The 12,442-nt window shown below is 41.8% G+C and overlaps 1 protein-coding gene across 6 annotated transcripts in view; it reads left to right on the top strand.

Annotated features, from left to right (window-relative positions):
* The first annotated feature begins 9,582 nt into the window (after window positions 1-9,582).
* Tmem45b (transmembrane protein 45B) overlaps window positions 9,583-12,442 on the top strand; it is a 37,901-nt gene continuing 35,041 nt past the window's right edge. For 3 of the 6 annotated variants that reach the window (XM_063256078.1, XM_063256075.1, XM_063256077.1), the window contains exon 1: window positions 9,583-9,669. The gene's annotated coding sequence lies outside the window, so the exon portion shown is untranslated. The remainder of the gene's footprint in view (window positions 9,670-12,442) is intronic. The other 3 variants (XM_063256079.1, XM_003472613.4, XM_063256076.1) reach the window with 3 other exon arrangements.

Consider the following 12,442-nt stretch of genomic DNA (forward strand, 5'->3'; position numbering starts at 1 on the left):
AGGAAACATAATCTACCTGAAAGAGGGTTTATGAACCAAAAGTCAAAGATGAGAAAATGATCCCCTATGTGACAGGGAACCAGAGAGAAATAGGGATAGCTCGTTCAGCAGCTACAGGTAGGTTGGAAAGTCATGACACTTTTGTGCAGTGGAGAACTGCTCAGCTATAAGGAAGCAAAACCTTAAGGCTTTAGTAGGTAAAGGAATACAGCTCAAGATCAAGCGCAGGGGTAAAAAGGTTCAGCACCACTTAGGTAGATAGCGGGAAGCCCCCCTAATCTAAAAACTAAAGGAGTTAGTGGGACCCAAAATGTACAAAGCACCCTGAGAAATGGAAAGGGGAGGAATTATATAAAAAAAGGAAGGCAGAGGACATTGTTAATAGTGTATCAGAATTTAAAAGCCACATTAGTCTTATCACTCTGTTTGGTTTGATTATACTCTGTTCCAGTCTGTCTACTCATTCTAGATTTGAGGGCACAGACAGCTATCCCAAAAATAGCAGGATATAGTACAGTAACTACCCTTAATTTCCTATTAACTTAACCTGAAGCCCTGTATTACTTACATTGTCTTACTATGACAGATCTTAATTGAATCTAGTTTGTTAGATCATTGTTTTGTCTTGATTCATTTTATTCAAATTTGGTATGCTTGATAGTTATCAAGTCTAAGAGCAGAGGCAAATACTCTGAAGATGACAAGATACAATAGGATACCCATTCCAGTTTGATTCTTAACTGCTTTTGAAGTCCTATAATGTCTTCAATGTTTTGTTTTTATTATTATTGCTACGTAGTGCTATGTTCAATTATATTATGCCTGATGATATAGATAATTCCATTGAAAATAACAAGAGACATCATAGTAACTACTGTAAATCATCTAGTATTGTGATTTTATGTCTTTTTCATTTCATGTTTTTCTAGGAATTTGTGTTGTTGTCTTGTATTGATTTGTTTTCCCCTCTACTATAGAAAGGATACGTGTACATGTAGAGATTCATGCTTATGTAGAACTTCTAAACAGTTCATGAGAATTGATTATGTAACGCACAATGTAATGAACAGATACTCTGAAAAAAATGAAACACTAAGATATCCAGTGCTAATTCCATAGCGTCATGATATAAAATCTAGCAATACTATCATTTTCTGTCCAGAGTAATATTAGTCTGTTTTCTTTTGTTTAATTTCAACATATGTAAAGATATGAACAGCTATTTTGAAGAGAACGAGAGACATTATGGCAGCCACCGTTGACTTCCCTGTTGTCTGGTCTTGAAGACCTAAAATGCCTTCATCACCCTGTTCTGATCAGTTTAGTACTATTTTGTTTGGCATGAATTCACTGTGTGTGAAGATATGGCAACTATTTGGAAGAAAACAAGAGAATATGATGGACAATGAAGATCTCTGGTGGTCTTGCTTTGAATCTGTGTTTCTTAAATTGTTTTGTTACAATCTGTTTTGTTATGTTTAATTTTACCCTCTTTAAAATAAAAAAAATTAAAAAGATCTATATGAGTAAAACAACAAAGGTCTGATAAAAGAAATCAAAGAACAAATAATACAAAAGATAGGACCTAATATTGTCATTTCATCCCAACTTGATCTATAGATTAAGCATAATCGCAACAAAAAAAATCCCAGTTATTTTGCTGAAGAACATCAGCAAACACAGGCTGACGTGCATATAAACAAACAAAAGACCCACCATAGCCGACACAATAAAGAGGGACAGAAACAAAACTGGGAGACTGACACTACCCAACTTGAGAACTCATTATAAAGCTTTGGCAGTCAAGGCAGTGTGATATCAAAGAAAGAACAAAGAAAACAGAATAGAGATGTCCAGAAAATATTCACATAAATGACAAGGAGCAAAGACAACCAAATAGGAGAAGATAATATTTTAAGAAATACTAGAAAAATTGGGCATCTAGGTGCAAAAAAAATGAATCTAGACCCAGAATCTTATACCTTTTGGAAAAATTAATTCAAAATATGCAGATACAAATATAGAACACAAAATTGTAGAACTCCTAGAAAATAATATAGCATAACATCTAGATGGCCTTGAGTTTATCAATAATGTTTTTAATTGTGACACCAAAGACATGATCTTTGAAAGAAATGATCAGCAGGACTTCTTGAAAATTTATTATTTCTTCTTAAAGTTGACCATAACGAGTGCTCATGAGAATGTAGTGGACACTACTGCTGATAGGAGTGTGAAATGAGGGAAGGTTTGGAGCAGACTCACCCTGATCTACACGGCCATACAGTCCATTCACAATGGAAGAAACTCCTCTGTGGGAAAATGTCCTGGAGGTAGGTGTATATTTATCCTGTGGACAGGCCACATTCAAAAATGTTTGTAGATGCATTGTTTATAACCTAAATAAGCTAGAAATAACCCAACGGTCTGCCCATCACAGCAAGACTGAGAACTACAGCCATTCACAAAGGCACAGATGAATTTCACCAACAGAGCTAAGCAAAAGAAGCAAGACACAAACACATAAAGTAAGAGCCCACTGGTAAAGAGCTCATAAACAGGCCAAGCTGAAGGAAATTGTTTAGGGATGACTAGAAATATGATAAATAATGACAAGTAAGAAAATCACTAAAATGAAAGTCACAATAGTGGATACTTTTAGGGTTGAAAATGTGACTAATAACATTAATCTGAGTCTTCTGCATACTGGAACTGTTCCATTTCTTGCTCTGGCTTTGGTTTTATGTGTTGTCACTTTATAATTGTTCACTGAACTGGTTATTTATGTTTAATTTTTTAATTTCTTCTCTACAAAAAATATTGTCAAATGCGCAATGTATATTTATCCTGTGGATAGGATATTTATATATTTATCCTGTATGTACCATTGCTGCCCCCCAATCGATGTGTTTTAAAATTTTGTTTTATTTTTTCTTTTTTATTCTCTTTGAAACAAAATGGATTTGAAAAAGAGAAAATTTCAAGAAAGTGAAAAGATAAGCTACAGACTGGGTGTTATAGCTTGCATCCAGACGTCTCCCAAAACCTCACATGCTCTAGGTAGAACTTTCTGGAAGCGGCTGGACCCAGGCTGTGTGATGCAGGATCAGGGTTTATGGCACTGGGATTGAGGGCATGTGATGACTAAATTGATTTAGCATAGATCTGGGTGTGGATAATGGAAGCCCCACGGTGGGTGTGGATGGCACCAATAAATACGTTTGTAGCTCAGATGGGATAAAGAAAGCAGACTTACTGCTAGCAGCCGTCTGCCTGCCCTGCCATGGACCATTTCTCCACTGAAGTGCCCCTTTACCAGGCTTCCCTGCCTTGGAGCCAGCTGACTGTGAATTGAAACGTCTATAAAATATGAGCCAAAATAAACAGAAAATGAATTATAGGCATGGAAGAACTTTTTGGTCTCCTTTTTTTATTTTCTCTTTTTTTTAAACTCACCTTTTTTTTTTTTTTTTTTCTTTTCTGTTCGTTTGTTGTTTTCCTGTTAGTACTGTGGAATTTTATTTATTTTATACTTTAACTGGGTTTTTAAATCTTTATTCTCTTCCTCTTTCACATCTTTCCCTTCTATTGTTTTAACTAATTTTATTGTTACACTTTTGATATACATAATGATCACGTTCACCATAGGGAATATGTACCTGTACACATAACCTCGGTTCTTCTTTTTACCCCCATTCCCCTCCTCTTCCTTCAACCTTTCCTCCTCTCTTTACTTAGAGAAGCTTTGTTTCCATTTATTTCCTTCTATTCCCTCTTTTTCCTTTTCCCTTTTTGGCTTCACCCTCCCCCGCTCTCCCTCGTTCCCTTTTCCATTTGAATGTTTTCTTCCTACCACCCAATATCTATAATCCACTTGGGCCTTATTTGCTCTTTCAGTTTCTCACACAAGAGAATGCAATATTTAAACAGGTGTGTGCAATTTATTTCACTTAAAAGTACGGTCTCAGGGTGCCTCCATTTACTTAGAAATGTCTCAAAAAATTTTTATGGCAGAGTAGTACTCCATTGCATATAAATGTCACATTTTCTTTAGCTGTTTATCCAATGAGTGGCATCTAAACTGTTTCCAAGATTTACCTCTTCAGTGCTGCTAGTATATACATGGGTTATGTATATATCACTGTGTTATGATGCGTTTAATTCTTTTAGGAAGATACCAAGAAGGGGAATAGCTGGATCAAAAGAACCTCTAGTTTCAGTTTCTTGAGGAACCTCCATACTGATTTCTGTATTTGTTGGACCAATTTACACTCCCACCAAAAGTGGAGAAAGACTGCTTTTTTCTCCACAGCAAATGGATCAAAGACCTAGGCATAAGACCTGAAGCTTTGAAAGACAGATGAGAAACAAAGCCATAGGCACAGGCAAAGACTCCCTAAATGGGACTTAAGAGCACAGGAAACAACAGAAGAATAAATAAATGTAACTATATTAAATTAACTACATTTAAAAGCTTCTGCAAAGCAAGAGAAACAGCCAACAAAGTGGAGAGACAGTCTACAGAATGCAAAAATCTTTGCCAGCTACTCTCCCAGCACATTAATAACTAGAACTCAAAAAAGGTAACAGTAACTAATCAAGCAGCCCAATCAATAAATGGGCAAGAGAATCAGACACTTCTCAAAAGTGACCATTTTTAGATAAGAGGAAGGGAATAAGGGTGGGGAAGGTGGGTAGAAGGGAAGTTCATGGGAGGGCAGATGTGGCCAATATATGTTATAGATATGTATGTGAACACCACATGTAAACTCAGTATTTTATACAATTAATAGGCACTAATAAAAATACAATTTAAAAAAGACCATCCTTTCCCTATAGCACATTGCTACAAATCTTGTCAAAATCAAAAGGCTATATATTTGTCAGTCACTTTCTCAACTATTTTTTCTGTCTCTTCCATTCTATGCAAGCCAGATGCCCTGAGAGCAGGTAGCACTCACACCCAGGGCACGGCACCCTTAATTCTAGACAGAACTACGCCAAACCAATTAGTGGACTAATTTAGTAAACACTGCCCTAGATCCCAGCATCATGCACTCTGAGAAACACCACCACCTGAGGTTTTGGGAGGACATCTAGATATAAGCCATAACAAGTACTATATACCTATAAAAATAGAAAAATACAGTACTGAAATGAAGACATATCCAATGGAATAGAGCCCAGGAAATAAACCCTTTCACACGTGGTCAAATAATTTTAACAAGAGTGTTTCCAAGGCTGGGAAGTTTAGGATCAAGATACCAATGGGTTCTATTTCTTGTAAGAGTCCTGGTCTCTTTCCAAGATTGTGCGTTGTTGCTAGATCCACTCAGTGGAGAGAGTGATCCAACAAATGGTGCTGCAGAAAGTGGCTAGCCACATTCAAAAGAATGAAGTTGAATCCTTCCTATACACAAAAATGAACTCAAAATGAATTAAAGACCTATACATAATAGCTACACTATAAACCTCTTATAAAAAAGGGAATAAGCACCTGCTTTGCAAGCAGGCAGTTGTGAGTTCAATTCCTGGTACCGATAAAAAGGAAAAAGACAAAAACAAGACAAAAAACAAAAAAAGGGAAAAACTTCAGGTCATTGAATTTCACAATGATTTCTTTGATACAGTAGGAAAAGTATAGGCAACAAAAGCAAAAATCGCAAATTAGATTTTATCAAAAGTAAAGCTCTTTGTAGCAAACAACACTATCAACAGAGTAAAAAGCGATTCACAGAAAGGGAGAAAATAATTGCAAATTACATTTCTGGTAGGCGATTAATATCTAACATATATAGACAACTTCTAAACCTCAACAAAATCAATTACCAACTCAAAACTTGACAAAGGACTGAGGATTTAGCTCAGTGGCATAAGTACCTGTCTAGCAAGTATAAGCTTATGAGTTCAATCTCCGGTACAAAAAAAAAAAAAACTTGACAAAGGATTTGAATAGATTATTTCTCCTTGTTTGATTCCATTATGCCTGATGGTATGAGCAATTCTTTTGAAGATAACAAGAAGCATTATGGTAGCCATTGTTGACCTCCTTGTATTTTGTTTTTAAGTCATATACCATGTCCATCCTTTTGTTTTGACTGACTCCATTCTGTTTTGTTTCATTTGGTTTTACTCTCTTCAAAATAAAAAAATAAAATACATGAATGGCCAATAAGCACATGAAAAGATGTTCAACAACACTATTAAGAAAATGCAGGCGAAAACCACGAGATACCACTTTATGCCTATAAGGACGCCCATTACCTAGCAAATATTGGTGGGTACAGATACTTGAGAAGGGAAAATGTTGTAACTGCTGTGGAAAACAATGTAATGCATCCCAGGAACTTACACACAGAATTGCCATTTGATCTAGCAATGCCACTTGGGAGTATCCAAACAAAATAAATGAAGGCAATGGCTCAGGTAATTTATACAACAGTGTTCACAGCAACATTATTCATAGTGCTCAAAGCAGAAAAACAATCCAAATGTTTATCAGAACACGAATGCACCTGTGAAATGTTTACTGGTGCACTTTAGGTATGCACAATGACCACCTTTGTCATAGGGGTTTGTACCAGGTATCGTGACACACCTTGATTCTTTTTCCCCATTTCCCTCCCTTGCCTCCAACCCTCTTTCCCCTCCTTACTTACAAAAGCTTTCTTGTAGTTAGGGGTTGTGAGAAGAACAATTAGAATCATGACACAGAGTTTATAATATTGTTTTATGATGGTCACCCAGAGTTAACACAAGAAAATGCAGGAAATCTATCTGCAACACTAAAGACATACAATATTTAGCCAAGGGCCTGAATCCCACAACAATGTCCCACAACAATGTCCCACATGAGTCCAGATAAAGACTCAGAGCTCATGACAATGCCTCCCATGAGTCCAACTGGAAGTCTAGAGCCCACAAAAAGGACTCACGCCAGTCTCTTTTACGGATCTGTGCTGGTAAGGCCCAAAGGCCCAAAGTCCATGCCAGCGGGGTAAAGGAGCTGTGCTGGTAGGTGGAAGGTTCTACGCTGGAGCCGAGAAGTCACACTCACAACAAAGAGCAGGGCTGTCCTGAAAAGCACCACAGCCAACCTCAGTGACACGGGCTCCTCTGAGACAAGCAGTCGAGTACCTGCCAGGAAGCCAGCACAACGAGTTCATCCTGGAGACCAAGTGGAACACGTCTTCCCCTCCAGAGCCAGGAAGCAATGCTCGATGTGAGGACCAGAACTTCTCTAGAAGAACCAACAACTCAAACAGCAACTCGTAGAAGAACCCACAATGCCTCAATGCCTCAATGCACAACTTCTCCTTCTCCACATCTCTATTTATGCTGGCAACTTTCCTCAGGTGTAGCATCAACACTCAGTGCCATGGTGATGTAATCCAGCTGGAGATAAGTTAACCACCAGTCCTTAATCCATAACAAGCTTTGTTTCCTTTTTGTCTCTTTTCTTATCATTCTTTTCTTTTCCCTTCTTTCATTTCCCCTCCCCCATTCCTAGTTCCCCTTCACATTTGAACATTTTCTTCCTATTCCTGTCAACATACTTATACCACTGAACTGTACACTTAAAAATAAAGTAGTAAGTTTTATGTTATATAGGTTCTACCACAATAAAAGAAAAGCAAAACCCTCCACTACTCCACAAATTTTCAACTTTAACTATTTTCATATCAATAATATAAATAAGCCTGTTTCACCCTTTGACACACCATAGACGTATGTTTATATTATATCATAAATGGTATGCTATAATATGTCTGCCCCCATACTAACAGACATTTGCTATTATAAACAAGGTTGCATGGGCCAAGGATATAGCTTAGTAGCATAAGCGCCTGCCTGGCAGGTGCAAAGTCCTGAGATAGATTCTCAGTACCAAATAAATAAGCAAACAAACAAGGTGGCAATAAGAATCTTTAAAATATCTGTTATCTGTTAGTTCTGTATACTGTACCTTGAGACCATAAATGCTAAGTGAAATAAATCACACACACAAGCTTAACTATTACATGGTTTCTCTTATATGGGAAATTCAAATATATAAATAAAGATCTAAATAAAAGATAGGTAATAGGAAATAGATCTTTTGAGAAACCAAGAAATGAAGGGAGGGGAACAAAGGGAAGGGAAAGGGGATGGAAGAAAGACTTGAGATGTTATGGCGATGTTTCAACCCCCCAGGAGTATGTGCTGCAGACAAGTTCCAATCCAAACTGTGAAAAGAAGCATCTCCACCCACACGATTCAGAGGACCTATGTTTGTTCCGTGATCCTAGCCTATGACAAATAAAACATTACTAAAGAGTCAGGCTGCGAAGGCCTCTTGATAGGAAGCACAGCCCCTCCCAGGATGACAGACATCCCGGAATTCACCCCACCATCCATTTCAACATCCACAGGCTGTAGCAAGTACCAGGCAGAAGCCTAGAGGTTAACAGCCGAAGCTCAAAGCATTGTCCTAGCACTTGTCCACACCCGGGTATTTTGAAATGGGTGACAGGATGGAGCCTGGACGCCTGCCACCTGGGAGAGGCTGCTGTTCCGCACAAGATCCCTCTTAGGAGTGATCCCTTCAGGAGCTTAAGTGGTGCTCGCCAGCCTCTGGCTCCTGCCCATCATGACCCAGGGGCTGCGGCTCCATTATGCTTTTAACTGAGCACCCAGCCTCCCCGACTTGATCGCCTCCAGCCTGCCCGCTCACTCCATTTGACAGAAGAAAGTTCTACCCCAGTCAATGCCCTGTGTTCCAAGCGTCTTCCTTTGCTTTTACGGAAAAGAAAAGGCAATTGATGAAAGGCAGCCGCATCTAGGACCCAACCGCTTCTTTGTGGTTAGTGCATATCTGTTACCTTGTTTTACAGCCCAAACACAAACATTATTTCCTCCAAGCCCTGGACAGTGGAATCAGCTAAAAGGCATTTTACAGAGCTCGATCCACGCGTCTTAACCCTGACTGTCCTGCCTTCTGCGAAGCTTTTACCAGGCTCCTCCCATACACCTATCAGCGGATCAAGAGATGAACACCAGCCCAACGGTGCAGGAAGCCAATATCTTAGTTACAGACACTACAAGGACATTAGATACTTCAAAGAAAGTCCTGCTTGCTAGGAAGAAAGTGAGCCCCTCCCCTGAGGAGGGGGACAGAGACCTTTGTCTCCGCTTACAACGTGCCCGTCTGTCACATTTGTCGTCAGATGAGCACATGGCAGATTTGTTAAATGAATCAATGAACGAATGAATGAGCAAAGAATATGACACTCCAAAGTCAACCAAAAGTGGATCCTGCTCCCGGACCTGCCACAGGAGCCTCTCTCTGCTGAGTCGATCCTCGCGCTCGCGGGAATTGCTTGGCTGAGTATGCAGAGTCCTCCCCAGGAGCTGAGAGTTCTTTGCACAGCGGAAAGTCACCGAGAGGCCACCTAGATGACCCAGGAAGCAATCTGTGCTAAAGTGCTCACCTTAAGGAGTGCCCAGGAACGGGCCATCTCCAAGGAGCGGTCCAGAGGGTGCAGCTGGAGCGACTGGCGGGGCCGGAGGCGGTCGGGGTGCAGAGGACTTGGGTGGGGCGGGGCGGGGCGTGGAAGGCGAGCGCACCTGCTGGGCCACCGCTGCGCACTTGGCTCCGGCGCTGGCGGCGGACACCCAGAGGGCGCACAGGTCAGAGCCCACCGGGTCCAGGGCCGACGCGGAAGGGGTGGGGCGGGGCCGGGGCTCGAGCTGGGCCGGAGGGCTGAGGGTGGGGGGCCTGCAGGAGGGCTCCTGAGACGAGAGGCGCGCTCAGATTTGGAAGCAGGTTCAGACTGGAAAGCAGCGCCGAGATGGGGAGGGAGGCGGAGGGCAGTGGGCGGCGGCGCTGCCGGCGGTGTCTGGAGGGAGGTGCGAAGTGCTGGCCCCCCGCAGCGACCCCGCCTAGCTGCGGGCGCCTGGACCCCGCCGTGGTCCCTAGTTAGCGCTGATCCGCAAACAGCCGCTGGGAGCCGTCCTCAGCCGGGGCATGAACCAAGGGTGGGAGCGGTGGGTGCAGTGGTCCCTCGGGCCAGCGTCCGCTTCGGCGAGGAGCACCAGGAGCAGCAGCCCGGGCCCAGCAGCCGGGCTTGGGGACCTTTATCCAGGTCCGGGGGACGACCCTGGAGATGTGACCAGCCCTCAACGGAAGAAGGCTTCCACTTCAGCCCGGGAAACCCGAGCTCCGTGACATGAAAATCGCTCTTTAGTCCGGGGGGCAGGCCCTCTCCCCCCGGCCCTTCCTCCTCCGGTCCCCTCTGCCGCCGCCTCCCCGCCCCGCCACCGCCGAGGGCTCCGGAAAAGCTATAGCAATCACCTCGCGATTGTGCACCTGCTTTGAAATAGGAACTACAGATTCCTGCCTGTAAGAAACGCGCCTCTGGGCCGGGACCAGGGTCACCAACTCGCGGTCGCGCTCTGCATGGAGCAGAGTGTGGGGTTTGCAGGCTGTAAGCGCCGAGGCGGAGAAGCACAGTCCCCGAGAGGCAGGGACCCAGCGCGCCTCAGACCCAGCTCTTCATCTCCGTGCGTTTCTTGCTTATTAACAGGATCACTCTTGGTCTCCGCCACGGTTTCTGGGAAATCTATGGAAGGCTTTATTGGATGTGTTGAAAGTGATATTCGGGCTTGATTTTACAAGGAGGGTGTGCTGGAGGCAAGCAGAGGGTGAGGCCTTATGTGTGGTTGCTCAGTATTCTGGTAATATAAGAGCCAGCCGTCAATTTCCCACTTCCTAAAGAGTTTTGATTTCCTCTCATTTCTCCCGTGGAAGCTGGAATCAGCTTCTCAAAGCACGCGCCTTTCCCTGTACCTGTGGGTCCTCCCATTGGTGGTATGACCAGATCTCACCAATGTTCCACATAAGCCTCCCCTGTTGTGTCTCTGGTTATGGCTCTAGCTTAATCCTAGCAAGTGGCACTTACAGATAGTGTTCCTTAAAAGACAAGAAGTAGCCGGGGGTGGTGGCTCATGCCTGTAACCCCAACACTCGGGAGGCTGAGGCAGGAGGATCCTTGCGGTTCGAGACCAGCCTGGGCTACAAAGTGAGCTCAAGGCCAGCCTGAACTGCATTGTGAGACCCTGTCTCAAAAAAGACAAAAAAAAAAAAAAAAGACAAGAGGTAAAAAGAAAGGCTTCTGTTTCTCTCCCACATTTCAAAATAACATCAGCCACCATGCGTGTTCAAAGTACAGATGTAGCCTAGGGGTGTAAACAAACTTTATCTCTTTTTCAAATATTTGTTTGGCCCCAATGGGTAAGGGCAGGTTCTTCCACTTGAAAAGCCACTCCCATAAACAAAGTTCCTGCAAAAGGGGAAGCTTTTTCTCTGTAAGAGAAATGAAGCCATGGATTTGTCATCAAAAAGCATTTGTAGGTATGTTTACCATCTACATTTGATTCTATAGACATGACATAAGACACACACCAGATAACTCAAGAAACTACCCATGCTGCATAGGAACAACCAGAGCTGTCAGGCACTATGCTATACTCTTCATCTGAACTCAGCTTTTACCAGCCAGTCCACTCCCCCAGAGCTAGCAACTAACAAAAAGAGATTATTGAAATTTTAATTTGTTTGCCTTTTTTATAATCTGTCCTCTCCTGTACATATTAAGTAGCCCCAAGATATATTATCGAGTCAAAATAACCATCAGCCTCCTGTATGTGATGCAAATGACACTGAAGTTGTCACATTATTCTCCTTGCCAAAACTTAGATATTATGAGCCACTATCAGTATCTTGCTAGTAATTAAATCATAATAGAGCTTCACAGAACACAAAATGATCTTTTTTATATGCAGCACGGTAAGAATAATGTCTCCATGTTATAGCTGAGGAAACTGAGACAAAAGGATTTTGGATCTGGTTCAGAGTTTTCTAGTTATGAAATAGCAGAGCCACGATGTCAACCAGAATTTCTTCAAGAATACCATAGCTCCCATTAGGATATTGTTGTTGTCACTGTTGGTGATGTTGTCATTATTTAGTTTTGTGATGAGGGCTATGATTTGCTTCTTCTGAACAGTTAATATAGTCTCTCACTTGAACCTAGGTTAAGAGACACTTGACCTATATCTTACTTCAGTATAATCACAAAAATGCTTTACAGCTGGGTCTTGCCATAAGGACATGTTTTTCAAAGAAAAAGAAATTCTTTGCCAAATCCATTTTTTTAAAGAATTATTATAGCTAAAACCATTAAAACCAGATTTTCTGGTGTTCAGACTGATGCTGTCTGTAGCACATGATCTCTTGTAAATTCCCCAAACATATATTAAGTGATTTATTCTGTTGAGGTCTGCAGCAGCAAGCCACCACCTTTCTGAATCCCGGTCTCAAATACTGATGTTATTCTGAAGTGTGAGAGAGAAACAGAAGTCTTTCTGTTTACTTCTTTTTTTCAAGTAACCCATCTATAAG

The sequence above is a fragment of the Cavia porcellus genome, unplaced genomic scaffold, assembly GCF_034190915.1.
Source record: "Cavia porcellus strain 051 isolate PalLab524CR breed Dunkin Hartley unplaced genomic scaffold, mCavPor4.1 scaffold_9, whole genome shotgun sequence".
Lineage (NCBI taxonomy): Eukaryota > Metazoa > Chordata > Mammalia > Rodentia > Caviidae > Cavia > Cavia porcellus.